This window comes from Triticum dicoccoides, chromosome 7A (genome assembly GCF_002162155.2).
Source record: "Triticum dicoccoides isolate Atlit2015 ecotype Zavitan chromosome 7A, WEW_v2.0, whole genome shotgun sequence".
Lineage (NCBI taxonomy): Eukaryota > Viridiplantae > Streptophyta > Magnoliopsida > Poales > Poaceae > Triticum > Triticum dicoccoides.
Window position 1 is genome coordinate 605,655,747 of NC_041392.1, and position 15,678 is coordinate 605,671,424.

Consider the following 15,678-nt stretch of genomic DNA (forward strand, 5'->3'; position numbering starts at 1 on the left):
CCGAATCCAATGGATTCGAAGATATTGGGAAGAACAATGGTTCAAATACAGATTTGTGACCCAGGAGTATGCTGAGAAAAACGCCATCAAGAGACCGTGGGGAGACATCCTATTCAAGAATCTTCTACCCAGGTCTAGAGATGAAGCCATTGCTCAAGGCTTCTATCCATGCATGGTCCATGGACCACAGCCTGCTGATGCACACTCGTCGTCACTGCTATGGTGTCGTGACGACAATCTGTTCAAGCGCAACTTCCAGTTTGCTCAGAACTCAACAAAGCAGAACAAGAAGACTTTTGGGTTAGACTTCAACCCTGGTCCCTCATCTCCAAGGGCAGATGGCACACGACATGCAGAACCCAATGTCATCGGTCCTTTCGCCAACCTTGAAGGCCTCATCACCTACATCTTGGTTCAAGGGACTGTAGTGAATGAGCCTGCAGCTGACACTGAGTCTGATGACGCGCCTGCAGTGCCGAAGCCAAAGCAATTGAAGAAGCCAAAAGCTTCAAAGCCGGCCCCTTCACCAAAAATCTCAAGGGCGAAGCCATTGGCAACTGCACCTCCTGAAGACAGTGTGCAGTCTGAAGACTTATCACGCGTCTCCAAGCCCCAGAAGGCCAAGATGCTTCTGTCTCACACTAGCAAAGAGCTAACAGCTGCTGCCATTCTGCGCAACAACGACATTGATCTGTCAAGTGATGAAGATCTTGCAGATGACGCTCTTGAGCAACTCATCAAGAGCAAAGAAGAAGCAGAAATCTTCAATGATTTGCCTCTCTTTGATGTCACCATCATCCACAACTTCATTGACGAGTGGTTTGACACGCCAAACATCAGCTTTGAAGATCTGCAGCTACCCATTGGCCTTAGTGTCGCCTTCCAAGGCGCCATTGCTTCAGAACTTGCTATTGCCCAGCGCATTGTTGAACTAAAGCAGAAGATTGACTATGAAAAGGCTCAGTTCAAGAAGCATATGGCCAAGCTCAGCATGCAAGAAGTGAAGAACTTCAAGACAATGATGCACGAGCTCAAGGAAGCCTTTGTGAAGAAGCGTGCAGAAGCTTAGGGTTCGCGTGAGCGCATGAAGACTCTGGCTGACAGATGTGTGCAAGCCTATAATGAGGCTGAGAAGCGCAAGGCACTTGGGCGTCCTGGCATCGACCCCAGGATGGCTGCAAAGAAGAAGAAGAAGCCTGCTACGGCTGAACCTGATGCACATAGGCAAGAAGCAGTTCCGATTGTCTTCCCAACTAGACTGACTGGCTCGAAGCCAAAAAGCCGGTCAACAGCTTTAGAGCTCAAGAAGACAAGAACTGCTGAGGCTGAAGCCAGGAAGAGGAAACACTCTGAAGCCTCTCCTACTGCCCCCACCAAGAAAAAGAGAAAGACCAAGAAAGCTCGGGCTGCTCCCACAGAGCCCTTAATAGTTGAACCCATTTCTATGTTTCATCCTGACGCAGAACGTCAACTGACAGTTCATGAGCCTGCTTCCACAGAGGCTCCTGAAGCTGAAGACATTCCAGCAGCTGATCCCATCGCTGCTGAAGACATTGGTCATCATGACAATGTAGAAGATGATGCAGTCCTTCCTCAGTTTGAAAACAGCGAACTCATCAGCATTGGTTGTCCACTGACGCCAATTGCACAGGATGCTTCATGGGCGGATCGCCCACAAGAGGAAGAAGACTATCAGGCCCAGCCCACTCCAACTCCACAGGCGTCGTCTGCGTTCCGCAGGCTTCGCAAAGGTCCAAGGCCTCAAGTCTCTGCTGAAGACATTCCGGCTGCATCAGCCGCAGAAGATGAAGTACCACAAGATCCCACTCCCCTGTTTCACCAAGAAGCAGTTCTCCAGGAGAACGTGCCTGTGACCGACCCTCCAGCTAGTCAAGTGGAGGATGAAAATCTTGAGGCTGCCACAACCAACAACGAAGCTAATGTGGAGCCCTCCCCAGCAAAAGCTTCAGAAGACAGCGAAGCCACTGATCCCGCCACTTCTGTTCCTGAGTTTGCTGTCGGTCCCCAATTCAACTATCATGTTGAGCATAGGCCTCAGGTCCAGAAGCCAATCCCAAGATTGTCAAGGTTTCCAGGTCCTGCATCAGCACCTGGCTCCTTCAACATCAATGGCTTCAGGGCAGACAACACGTTCTTCAATAGCTCCAGGAACCCCTATTCAAGCAAGTGGGTCTGCTGCAGTTTGTTACTGATGAAGAGCATTGGAATGAAGAGCTGCTGCTACAATTCTATGCCACACTTCACATCATAGGGTATAGCAGAGATCCGAAGACTTGGGTCCTGGAGTGGATGACTGGCAACGTTCATCACGAAGCCAATGCATTTGACATCATTGAGCTCACTGGCTTGCCCACTCCTGGCGATCTCTTCGAGCAAGGCTGTCAGCTGCATGCTGAAGCTATTGAGAGCATCTTTCAGCGGCCAGAACCTGATATGAGTCAAATGCTAAGCATGATGAAGCCATTGCCCCAAGATGCTGCTTATCCCACAGAGTTCTTCGTTGAAGACCTTGAGTACCTGCCCAGAACCATCTATCACATCATCGGGCGAACTCTCTGGCCTATCAAAGGGCACTCTCCAAATGCCAAGCTTCAGGGTGCAATGAAGACTTTGGTCTTCTATATACTTCATGGCAAATTCTTCAATGCACAGGACTTCTTCATACGCCAACTTGCTGCATCAGGCATTGATCTGTTTGGTTTGAAGTTCTACGCCCCTTGGGTCATGCGGCTGATCAAGCTACACTCCGCCATCTCGTATCAGCCCTTAGCCCGCAACCATCGGATCTTCTTGCCTGACGTGGACATGTCTACTAAAGCCATATATTCTGAGCCTGCCAAGCAACCTCTAAGTCTTCAGAATGCAGACCATCAGAGTTTTACTCAGAACGTTGAAGGTGTTGAAGCAGTTTCTCATGTGTATCCTTTGGCTGGCACTACACGTGCACCACATCCTGCATCCACTAAAGCCACTGACAGTGCCACTGCTCCAAGACCCAAGAAGCGCACTCGTGTTCTCAACGACCGAGAGATTCTTGTGGCTCTACATCAGAAACAAGATAGGCATCATGACTGGCTGAAGCGTCAGATGAAAAGCCTCTTGGTGGATGTTAATCGCACTCGAAATCTTGCCACCAAGAATGCTTTCGTTGCCCGTGAAACCTGTCGCCGCACATGGAAAGGGCTCTCGATGATGTGTTCTGAAGCTGATCTTCAAGAGGATGGCTTCACTGAGAGATTCAAGTTTGACTCCACACCTCCTCGAAGGGCTGTGCTGCTAGGAACTCCATCCCTTGAAGACTCTGAGTTCTCTTCCTCTACTGCCACAGTGACTGCCAGAATTATTGAGGAAGAAGACGTTGCTACTTCATCGCCACCTCCTTCAGCACCTCCAAGCTCTTCTGCACCGCCAAACAACACCAACAACCCTGCTACTTCACCTACTCCTCATGGTAACGAGTAGAGGCTCTATGTCTTCAAACCTTTTTGGTCATTACTGACAAAAGGGGGAGAAGCATATGAGATTGATAGTCTTCAAGCGGGTCCATATGGGCGGGTGCTTTATATTTTGCTTCGTGCTCACAACTCTCGTTTTTGCTAAATTTGGTTCTTATGAGTTGTAACACTTAAACTAGATGGTCGTCTGCTACTTATTTGCCACCTTGTTTTGCGAAGATAAATTCCGCATGTGCGACGATAAATTCCGCACTTAGCTCATTCTACAGACGTCCATTTTCCATTATGCATGTCATTATCTTCATATATTTTCACATGCATAGTGGATTGTCATCATAAGTTGAAGTGGATCTCCACAAGTACAACCTGCCTTGTGCATTTGCATTCCAAAAGCAAATTAACTTATATGCACATCTTCAGGGGCAGCCCTTGCAACTTATGAAGACAATTCCTTATCCTTTACAATTTCATACATTATATTCCCGGTTGAAAACTTCAACTAGTTTGTCATCAATCACCAAAAAGGGGGAGATTGTAAGTGCATCTAGTGCCACCCCTAGATGGTTTTGGAGTATTGATGACAAACCTAGTTGAGGGACTAATGTGTTTGTGAGAATTGCAGGATAACACAGGTAGAAGTCCCTCATTGATTCGGTTTTACTACGAGAGATGACCCCTAAAAATGTATGAAGACATTGAAGTCAAAGGTGGTATATGAAGATATTCACATTGAAGTCTATGACAAGAGAAGACACGATATGAAACCTATGGAGCTCGAAGACTTAGATCTTTTGTAGTTCTCTTTCTTTTGTGTTGAGTCATAGGAACCACCGTACTGTTAAGTGGGGTCCAAGAGAACCAGTCAGAATGACTGAAGTGATGCCTAAACCAAAAACCCATGTCTTCGAGTGAAGACTATGAGAGCGAATCTTTTCTAGAGTCGGACAAGTCAGCTTTGCTTGTAGCCCAAGTAAATCTGCCGTGTGAGTTTGAAATCTGGCCGTTGGAACACGTATCAGTTCCTTAGTGACCCAGGGTCATTTCGGACAAATCAGGTCGGGTTGCCAAGTGGCTATAAATAGCCCACCCCCTACAACCATAAACGGTTGGCTGCTTAGATTGAAAGTACGGCTTTTGTCGTTTGAGAGCAACCCACCTCGAAGCCTTTGAGAGAGAATTCCTTGCGAGGATAAAGCCCTAACCACCAGAGCCAGAGAGAATTGGGCATAACTTAAGTCTTCTTGTCTGTGTGATCTGAAGACTTATTACACTTGAGGACTGTGCATCCTCCAGCCGGTTAGGCATCGCGTTCTGAGCATCCAAGAGACATTGTGGATTGCCAGCGAACGAAGTCTGTGAAGGTTTGGGAGTCTACCTTGAATACTTACCAGAGTGATTGGGCGAGGTCTTTGTGACCTTAGCTCAAGGAGAATACGGTGAGGACTGGGTGTCCTGAGCTGCGTGTTCAGGACTGGGTGTCCGGGACTGTGTGTCCTAAGGTTTAAATACCTAGCCGCTCCAACCAGACGTACAGTTGTCACAGCAACTGGAACTGGTTCAACAAATCATTGTCTTCAACGAGTCACTGGTTTCATCTTCACTTCACTTTACTTACTGTTACTCCTTGTGAAGTCATTGTATGTTTGCTCTATCATTTGTCTTCACTGAGTGACTGCGTGTTCTGTTTGGCTTCACAATATCTTCCTACCTGATCCTTACTACCTAGCTGCTATTAGTCTTTGTGCTTTCACTTCATTGAATACTTGACTATGGTTTGCCTAGTGTAGTCTACCTTCCGCTGCATGGTAATAGGTTTAATTTTATTGTTTGTCTTCAAAACTCCCATGTTCTGAAGACTTTCATAAAAATCGCCTATTAACCCCCCCCCCTCTAGTCGATATAACGCACTTTCACTAACAAGGCCACACATAAGTCCACATACGATCTACGTGAGGACTTGCGCCAAAAATCCAGTATGACTAGATCCATCTATGGATCTAGGAAGCGTGCTCCGCCACAAAACCAAAACCGAATACTACAACCGTCCGAACGCCATGATACATCCAAATACAAGGGTGTCACACACCCCCTATGTTTCACCGATGAAGTGCTGGACCACGAATTCCCAGAAGGATTAAAACTAGTGAACATATAGGTGTACAACGGGATCACAGACCCTGGGGTCTGGATTGAGGACTTTATCCTCCATATCCATATGGCTCGCGGAGACGATCTCCACGCCATCAAGTACTTGCCCCTCAAGCTTAAAGGACCAGCTCGGCACTGGCTGAAAAGCCTCCCCAAAAACTCAATTGGAAGTTGGGAGGAGCTCGAGGATGCTTTTCGGGCTAATTTTCAAGGGACCTATGTCCGACCTCCGGATGCAGACGATTTAAGTCATGTAATTCAACAGCCCGGAGAGTCAGACCGAAAGCTTTGGAACAGGTTTCTCACTAAGAAGAACCAAATCGTTGACTGTACGGACGTAGAAGCCCTAGCAGCTTTCAAACACAGCATCCGACATGAATGGCTCGCCAGACACCTCGGCCAAGAAAAATTAAGAACAATGGCAGCCCTGACAAGCCTCATGACCCGCTTTTGCACGGGCGAAGATAGCTGGTTAGCCCGCAGTAGCACCAACGACCCAAGCACATCCGAAGTCAGGGATGGCAATGGAAAACCACGACGCAGTAAAAGAAAACGTCGAAATAAAGAAGATAGCCCAGATAATACGGCGGTAAACACTGGATTCTAGGGCTCTCGACCAGGTCAGTGGAAAAAGCCTTTCAAAGGCAGCAGAGATGGATCGTCCAGCCTAAATAAGATTCTAGACAAATTATGTAAGATTCATGGCACCCCGGATAAACCTGCAAATCACACCCACAGAGAATGTTGGGTCTTCAAGCAGGCCGGTAAGCTCAACGTCGAACACAAGGGGAGGGAAACACCAAGCGAAGACGAGGACGAACCTCGCCAGCAAAGCACTGGAGGACAGAAAAAATTCCCAACAGAGGTCAAAACAGTAAACATGACCCACGTGACGAAGAGGAGAAGCAAACATGCACTCCGAGACATACGCGCCGTAGAGCCCGTTACCCCTAAGTTCAACCCCTGGTTGGCCTGCCCGATCACTTTCGATCGCAGGGATCACCCGACAAGCATCTGTCATGAAGGATTGGCTGCCTTGGTGTTAGACCCAATAATAAACGGATACCATCTCACACGAGTCCTTATGGACGGCGGCAGTGGTCTAAATCTGATATATCCGGGCACAGTCCGCTAACTGGGGATAGACCCGACAAAAATAAACCACAGTAATACTACCTTCAAGGGAGTAATACCAGGCCCAGAGGCCCGCTCCACGGGCTCTCTAATACTAGAGGTTGTATTCGGTTCATCCAACAACTACCGAAGTGAGAAGTTAAACTTCGACATTGCTCCATTCCGAAGCGGCTATCAAGCACTACTCGGAAGAACAGCTTTCGCTCATTTTAATGTGATACCACATTACAATTCTCTTAAGCTTAAGATGCCTGGTCCATGGGGCACCATCACAATTAGTGGAATATCGAGCGTTCTCTACGCGTGGAAGAATGTGCGGCGGCTTTAACAGCCGGGCACTAGACGGCTTCACCAACCAGAATAAATGACAGGTCGTCAAGACCGCGAACACGGTTAGACGAGTCCGGCGCATCACTAGATATACCTGAGATTGGTTTTTAAACCCTCATAGACTATACCAGGGGCTTCTCGCGTGTAATCAGGGCTATTTCGGCCCAGCTTGACTTATCTTTAATTTCAATGGTTCATCAAGAATAACCAATTTTTTGGCACGACAACTTTCACCTAAGTTCTTCTCTTTTACAGGTGACAATCATTTTACACCCGTCCAGGACACGACACAACGGAGACACAGGCGCAGACATGCAGCAGGGACCCGCTCAAAGGTTTCTTTTCAGATTAAGACCCTGTGTAAACCTTTTTTACTGTCTCTTGTTGTTCACATCCTCCGGATACTCAATACAACCGAGAAGGATGCTGACGTTATTGGCATTTTGCCATGTTAGAATATTGCACGTACCTGGACACTTGGGGTTTATTACTAAGGGCATTGTTCAGCCCGACATATGTTATAAAGACCGAATACCTTAGGGAGTGTTCGGCGTCGCGAGTTTGGCCTTATATGCATCAGCTCCGAATCATGTCTTTGGTCAAATGTTGGGTTTGCCCGGCTCCCGTGTTTTGCTACCTTACGTTCCGCTCTATCAGCTAAGGCGGCACCGGGAGAACTACTGTGATTGTGCTCTGGTTCATCCGGATGAGCACCTCACTAGAGAAAGCCGAAAACTGACTGTCATGATAAAGCGCGAGACTGGTCAACCACTCGATGACTTAGCGGAATCTTCAGGATTCCTCCGCATTAACGAAGGTCCGTTTCCCGGTCATGTACGTACGTGCCCTGTATTCGGACGAGCGCAGAGGTACCAGGGGCTATCTAGTAGTCCTGCCATCAAACTCCTATGGCTAAGTGAAAGTGTTAAAGCAATATAGTCTGATTGCCTCATTCGCTGCGCTACCACCTCCTTAATGGACCAAGACGTTGGATCAAGTGTGAATACGCGTTTTTTTGCGAACACCCCGCATTATGTGCGTGGGGGCTGAAGCCGACGATGGCAAACTTTCAGGTTATATACATATATACATAAAACGGCCGCACAGGAGGCATCATAATACTTTCAGGCAAAAGTATAAACACAGCCTTTATAATTCAATAAAACATTGTTTTTAGAATAGGAATAGATGTCACTAGAACATTATATTCTTCGAGCACTGAGCCTCTATTGAACGAGCGCCTTCAAGGACTTCTTCAAAGTAGTGCTCGGCAGATACTCGGCCTATGGCCGGACTCTGGGTTGCAATAGCGGTGGCCTCCATCTCTGCCCAGTATGTCTTGACACGGGCAAGTGCCATACGCGCACCCTCTATGCACGCCGAACTCTTCATAGCGTCTATGTGCGGCACAGCACCAAGGAACTGTTGCAGTAAACTAAAATAACTATTCGGCCTTGGCCCTTCCGGCCACAGATGATGCACAACAGACCTCACGGCAAGCCCGGACAACCTATGGAGCTCGGCCCATTCGGCCATTCACTCATTCAATAGCAGCGGACGCACTCGAACATGGAACTGTGACCAGAACACCTTTTCCACTTCACGATCTTTGTGATCCTTGAAGTACTCGGCCGCATCAGCAGCACTTGCCGCCAAATCCACGTATGCGTCTGCAGAACTCCATAGTTGATCAAGAGGGGCATACTTCGGATCTCCGAACTTTGTCCGCAACAAAAAGGGCTTCCCAGCCGCGATATCTCTAGCTTGACGCAGCTCCTCCGTCGCTGCTCTAATTTTGGAGCGGGCTTCCTTGGCTGCTACCATGGCCTTCTCCAGGTCCGTCGCCTTCGCCCGGCTTTCTTTTTCAAGAAGCTGGTAGCGGTCGGCGGCATCTTTCAACTCAACGGCCATTTTGGCTATTTTTTCCTTGCTTTGGCAATGAGCAGCCTGTTCGGCCCTCAGCTCTTCGACCGCCTTTAGAGTGGCCAAATCACTATTCCTGGCTTGTTCCTTGGCCCGGGCAAGTTCTGCCCAAAGGGTCTCCACGGCAGCAGCTCCATCTGCATTCACAACATATTAAAGATACTGGCATCATGCTCCTCTTACTATGTGTTGATCACCGGAGAAATCACATACCCTGTGCCTCGTTGAGCCGCTTGTTGAAAAGCACGATGTCGGCATCGGCCGCATCAAATTGCCGCTTTAGCTCGGCAAACTCATTAGTCCGGCTAGCCACCGGACCTTCAGCCACCTGCACATGAAGGCGGCCTGATTATTGCTTGGGACTATGATCCTCTGTTTGCCGCTGTTCTCGACGGCAACCAGAGTCCCAGGGGCTAATAGCTGCATATTGGGATCTACGGTAGGGTGCATCGACTGCAAATTAAAATTTCCTACGCGCAGAACAACCAAGAACATGCTATGGGAGATGGATCACAGTTCGTTACCACTAGACGCGCAGTGCCGTGCAGCGAAAGAAGAGTTGGGGCAGCGCGTCGGCGTGGATCGTCTCCTCCTTGTCCGATCTCCCTCGTACAACCGGTGGTCGGTTCCCACATACAGGTTCACGGGAGCAGCGCGAGTGCACCGCCTCTAACGGTATTCGCGCGTGTAGGAGGAACGTCATGCGGCAGACTGCTAGTTCTGATCACATAACCGGCGGCGAGTGGAGGTGTCTATTCGCAACACATGCAAACCCTAGTGACAGCACCGAAGCGATCAACCGCGTGAGTGTGCGGCACCTCCACTATATATATAGGCGTCCGTCGCGGGCTCAACACTTGGGCCTCGCACGGACCCTAAAGCCCATAAGTCTACTCGGCCATAATCCTAATATAGTTCGGATCACATCTGACCAGTGTCCTCGGATCCGACCTTGTAGGTTCCTTCCCTTAAGCGCGCGACCCCTTAGGTTCAAGTCGGCTTGGACGCAGTTCGGATCAACTCTGAACTGCACGGTTGGTAGCGGCCTCTAGAAAGGCGTGCCAAACACCAAGCAGACTATGAAGCTGGTTAGCGAAACTGTACATCATACTTACATTCCTTTTGCCACACGATATATGTTGTCGAGCTCAAGGCGAGTCTATCATCCTTCTACTAGCCCAACCTCTTTCTCGTTCTAGTGATGCCAACCACTATCTGGATTATCTCATAATCCTTGTCACATGGCCATGCTTATCCTGGTCGGATCACACGAGGGGCCCCAGAGTATATCTCTCCTGGTCGGAGGGGCAAATCCCATCTTGCTCGACCATGTCTCGCAGCATGGGTCTGGACAAGCCTGAAACCTACCTTTGTAACTACCCAGTGACGGAGTAGTGTTTGGTCGGCCCAAAGCAAGTCTGTCACCATCCCGAGTACATGCGTCAGCTCAGGTCTTAGGACATAGAACATAGGTTGTACTAGAGACTCATAGATGACATATCGCTGCGTCTCATAGTTGGGTCTGTCCGACTCAGACCTTATCTCGACTCGGATCCGACTATGTCGAATCCGACCAGATCCTTCCAAGTCCATATTATCCGGTTAGCATCCAATGCTCCATGGCTAGTGAGACCAAGCCATCGACCGTGTCATATTCTAGTCTAGTTGGCTACGCGTCCACACAGCCCTTTCGACTAGGGACCTTTTAGGACAGTCATCATACAATGGCATAGTCCCACAAACAAGTCACATACTTGCTGATACACATCATTGATAATGTCCAAGGACTATCTTTATTCATAAACACATAGGAAATATCATCATACATGATTACCTCTAGGGCATATCTCCAACACTACATAGGGCACACCTAACATGTGCGGTACTGTCAAAAACATACACTATTTCACATACCTCAAAGCCTTTCAGCAGACTCATAAAAGCTTCATGCAACCCGCGTTCGGTGGATGAAATCCTCTCAATCACCATACCCATTAGTGTACGATGCGCTTCTAAGATGGCCGCCTGCTCCAGAAGATCCTTCAGTGCGTTCGATCGCACACCGGACGGTTCCAGACTCTTTCTGTTGCTCTCTTTAGGAGACGAATACTAAGGACTTCGGGTAGCCAAAGGATTACCCTCTGGCCTTGGCGGATTAGGAGAAGCCCTCCGCGATGACACTTCAGGGTCGCCTGCCTCATGAGGCGGGGTGGCAGGGGGAGGTGTTTCGCTCTCCATCATCTCCGGAAGAAGATCCCCCGAAGACGAACTCTGTCGAGAAGGGCTACGATCCGAACTACAAGATATAAGCTTCGGTTATTGTCTTCAGAAGTAAGGTAGGATATTTTCACTATTAAGTACTTTTCGTTTACTTACAGCTCGGTCGAGGGCTGATCCTCTTGCGGGCACTGTGCGGGAAGAGTACCCTTCGAGGCAGGACCCTCTGGCGAAGATTTCTTCCCCCGTTTGGAAACCTTTGTTTCTGGGTCTTCGGAGGTGGTCCTCTTACTTCCTTGGGGAGAGGGAATTTCAGATTCTTCTCCCTGGTTATCCTCCTTCGTGGAGGCGCTAATTCCCCCGGTTTGGATGAATAATGAGTGAGCCCTGCTTTCATCCTCTTTATTCCCCCCTTTATCTCCCCCTGAGGGCGCCTGATAAGGCGCCGGCTCGAGCATTCTGGCTAGTACTGGATTAGCCGAACCTTCGGGAAGGGGAGCCGAACACCTGATCATCTTCGCCTTTGTTACCCAGTCCTGGTTAAGGAGCGACTTTTCAGAATGATGTTATGGTAAATAAAAAGACAGCATGTTCGGCCACGGAATTACTTACTTGGGTATCTGGGCGATAACATGTAACATCCCAAATTTTCAATTTGGAATGTTATACATTAGAGCATCATTGCATATCATGTTTTATTGCATTTTGGTTGATCCTAGAAAATCCACGCAACACAAGGACCTACGGAGAGAGTTGGGGATTTCGTTATTTTCATATTTGAGATTTTCTCGAATTATGAAAAGAGCATCGTTTGATTTTAATTATTTTCCCTGAAATATTTCTTTTATTAAAAATAAAAGAGAGAGTATAAAATGACTTCCTCGAAATAAAGAAATATCATAGATTTAATATTAAAATCAAATAAGATTTTTACTCGGAGTTTTGTCGCTATTTTATTTGAATTAGGAAAAAAAGCGCGTTTTTCAAAATTGGATTTTATGCCCAAATAAATGTTCACCTTGTCCGGCTTATTTTTAGAGGACGGGGAAAATTTATTTCAGGATTTTTGGAGTCGGTTTAGTATTTCTTTTCTTTCTTTTTCTGCGCGTCGAAATTATTTTAAAAAAAGTCAACCGACTTAGGGCCGTATTCGGCCAGGACTTCTCGGGCCAGGCCTCTTATAAGTCGCCGCCCCAAGGCCCGTTCGACCCGCCAGCCCCGCCCGAACCCTAACACTAGCCGGCTGCGAGCCGTCGCCCGCGCCACCTCACCACCGCCCCGCCGGAGCCGCCCGCGCCGCCCCGCCGCCCCTCGCCGTCTCGCCGGAGGTAGCGCCGCCGCCGCCGGTTTTCTTCGGAGAACCATGCGTTTTTTTAGATCCGCGGTTTTTTTATTTAGATCGGTTTATTTATTTTTCCGGTTTAGTTACTTAGCGGACGTTCGTCCGTACGTTCGTTTTAACGAACGGTTTTCGCTCGTTAGTTACAGATAACGAATGTTCATTCGTTAGCCTGTTCGACAGTTTTTCTTTTTCTCGGATCTTCCGCGATTATTTTTGATCGCGATTTCTGATCCGATTTTCGTTCTAGTATAACTTTTCGCTCGTTTATTGGAATTAGGCGATTCAAGCGCCTAGAGTTTCGTCTTGAAACCCTCTTTCCGTTTAATCAACTTAAACAAGTTTTTGCTACTGTATAATTTGACCTGGGTCCAGATTAGTAAACAAAGCTTGTTTCTCTCACTGTTTGAGTTTTGTTGCTTCGTTTGATTTGTTTCTTTTTGCAACCGGAGTTCTTAAGTTGAACTTTCTGGTTAGATCTCTTATTTTAGTTTTACCCGTGCTTTAGCTTGTTTGCTTATTGTATGCTTGTTTGATTGTGATAGAGTACCCGGAGTGCGAAGCGTGCTACATCGAGTCTCTAGGTTTCGCGGATCATCAGCAAGGCAAGTAACACTTTGATCATACCTCTTACTACCCAGTTTTCATTGCATTAGATCAACCCTCAAACATTGCATGGTTAGGATCTGAATTAAATTGTGGGGTTGGGAAGTAGTTGAGGTAGTACCTATTCACCTGTTTCATTATCAAACCCTGGGAGTTACTTCTACGTTGCTTATATTGCCATTCTATGCTCGTAGACGTGGATTGGGTTTGAGTGTTTTCATGACAGATGTGAGATTGTTAATTTAATGGTTACTTAAGGTGGCAACGTTAATACACATCTGGGTGGATTGAGGCACCTGGGGAACCCAGTGATTGCCTGTATTTTTGGAAATCCCAGGGTACCGTGTGATTTTCCTATGGACCGCCACCCAGGCTCAAAGGGATCATAAGATTATTCATACTGGAAACTTCTGTGTGCAGCCACATGCCATTATGGGCTCTGGCATAGTTGATTAAGTCGTGTGAACTCTTACAATGGTAGACCAGCAGATGTAGGGGATGTAGGTGTACCGGTCTACCCATCGTAAGGTGCTAACGCTTCTGAAAGACTGTGTCTCGGTCATCCATTTCTTAGACAACATGCAGTGCGAGAAATCAAACGGAGGAGATCGAGTCTTGTGGGGAAAAGTGCACAAACCTCTGCAGAGTTGTAACACCCCCGATGCAGCTATATCTCCCATGTGTCAAAGCACGACTTAGAGGCATAACCGCATTGTAAGCAATGTCGCAAGTGAGGTAATCTTCACACAACCCATGTAATACATAAGGGAAAAAGATACATAGTTGGCTTACAATCGCCACTTCACACAATTACATGAATAAAGCATTACATCAACCAGATACAATCAAGGTCCGACTATAGAACCAAAATAAAAGAAGACTAACCCAAAATCTACACAGATCCCCGATCGTCCCAACTGGGCTCCACTACTGATCAACTGAAAAAAAAAACACAATGAATAAGATCTTCATCGAGCTCCTCCTTGAGCTCGGTAGTGTCACCTGCACGGTATCACCGGCACCTGCAAAATGGTTTTGGAAGTAATCTGTGAGTCACGGGGACTCAGCAATCTCACACCCACGCGATCAAGACTATTTAAGCTTATAGGTAGGGTAAAAGGTATGAGATGGAGTTGCAGCAAGCACTAGCATATATGGTGGCTAACATACGCAAATGAGAGCGAGCAGAGAAGGCAATGCACGGTCGAGAAACTATGATCAAGAAGTGATCCTAGAACAACCTACGATCAAGCATAACTCCGACATCGTGTTCACTTCCCGGACACCACCGGAAAGAGACCATCACGGCTACACACGCGGTTGATGCATTTTAATTAAGTTAAGTGTCAAGTTCTCTACAACCGGACATTAAAAAATTCCCATCTTCCCATAACTGCGGGAACGGCTTTCGAAAGTTGAAAACCCTGCAAGGGTGTCCCAACTTATCCCATCACAAGCTCTCACGGTCAACGAAGGATATTCCTTCTCCCAGGATGGCCCGATCAGACTTGGAATCCCGGTTACAAGACATTTCGACAATGGTAAAACAAGACCAGCAAGACCACCCGCTGTGCCAACAAATCCCGATAGGAGTTGCACATATCTCGTTCTCAGGGCACACCGGATAAGCTAAGCATACGGGAGCCAACGTAACCCAAGTTGCCAAGGAATGGCCCCGCACGGTGCTCTGGGTTGGACCAACACTTAGACAAACATTGGCCCGGGGGTTTTAAATAAAGATGACCCTTGAGCCGGCCAACCCAAGGGAAAGAAAAGGCTAGGTGGCAAATGGTAAAACCAATGTTGGGCCTTGCTGGAGGAGTTTTATTCAAGGCGAACTGTCAAGGGGTTCCCATTATAACCCAACTGTGTAAGGAACGCAAAATCAAGGAACATAACACTGGTATGACGGAAACTAGGGTGGCAAGAGTGGAACAAAACACCAGGCATAAGGCAGAGCCTTCCACCCTTTACCAAGTATATAGATGCATTAATTAAATAAGAGATATTGTGATATCCCAACAATAAACATGTTCCAACAAGGAACAACTCTAACGTTCACCTGCAACTAACAACGCTATAAGAGGGGCTGAGCAAAGCGGTAACATAGCCAAACAATGGTTTGCTAGGACAAGGTGGGTTAGAGGCTTGGCTTAACAATATGGGAGGCATGATAAAGCATGTGGTAGGTATCGCAGCATAGGCATAGCAAAAGAGCAAGCATCTAGCAAGCAAAGATAGAAGTGATTTCGAGGGTATGGTCATCTTGCCTGAGATCCCGCAAGGAAGAAGAACGAGTCCATGAAGAAGAACAAATGGACGTAGATGAACGGATCCTCACAAGCGCAACGTTATCGGAACCAACCCGAAGAAGCAACACCGGAAAGAAGCAAACAACATAGTAAACAACCAATACATGAACATGGCATGATGCACAATCAAGTATGATGCATGTCTGGTTTAATGAGGCATGGCATGGCAAAGTGCACAAACAACCCTACAAAT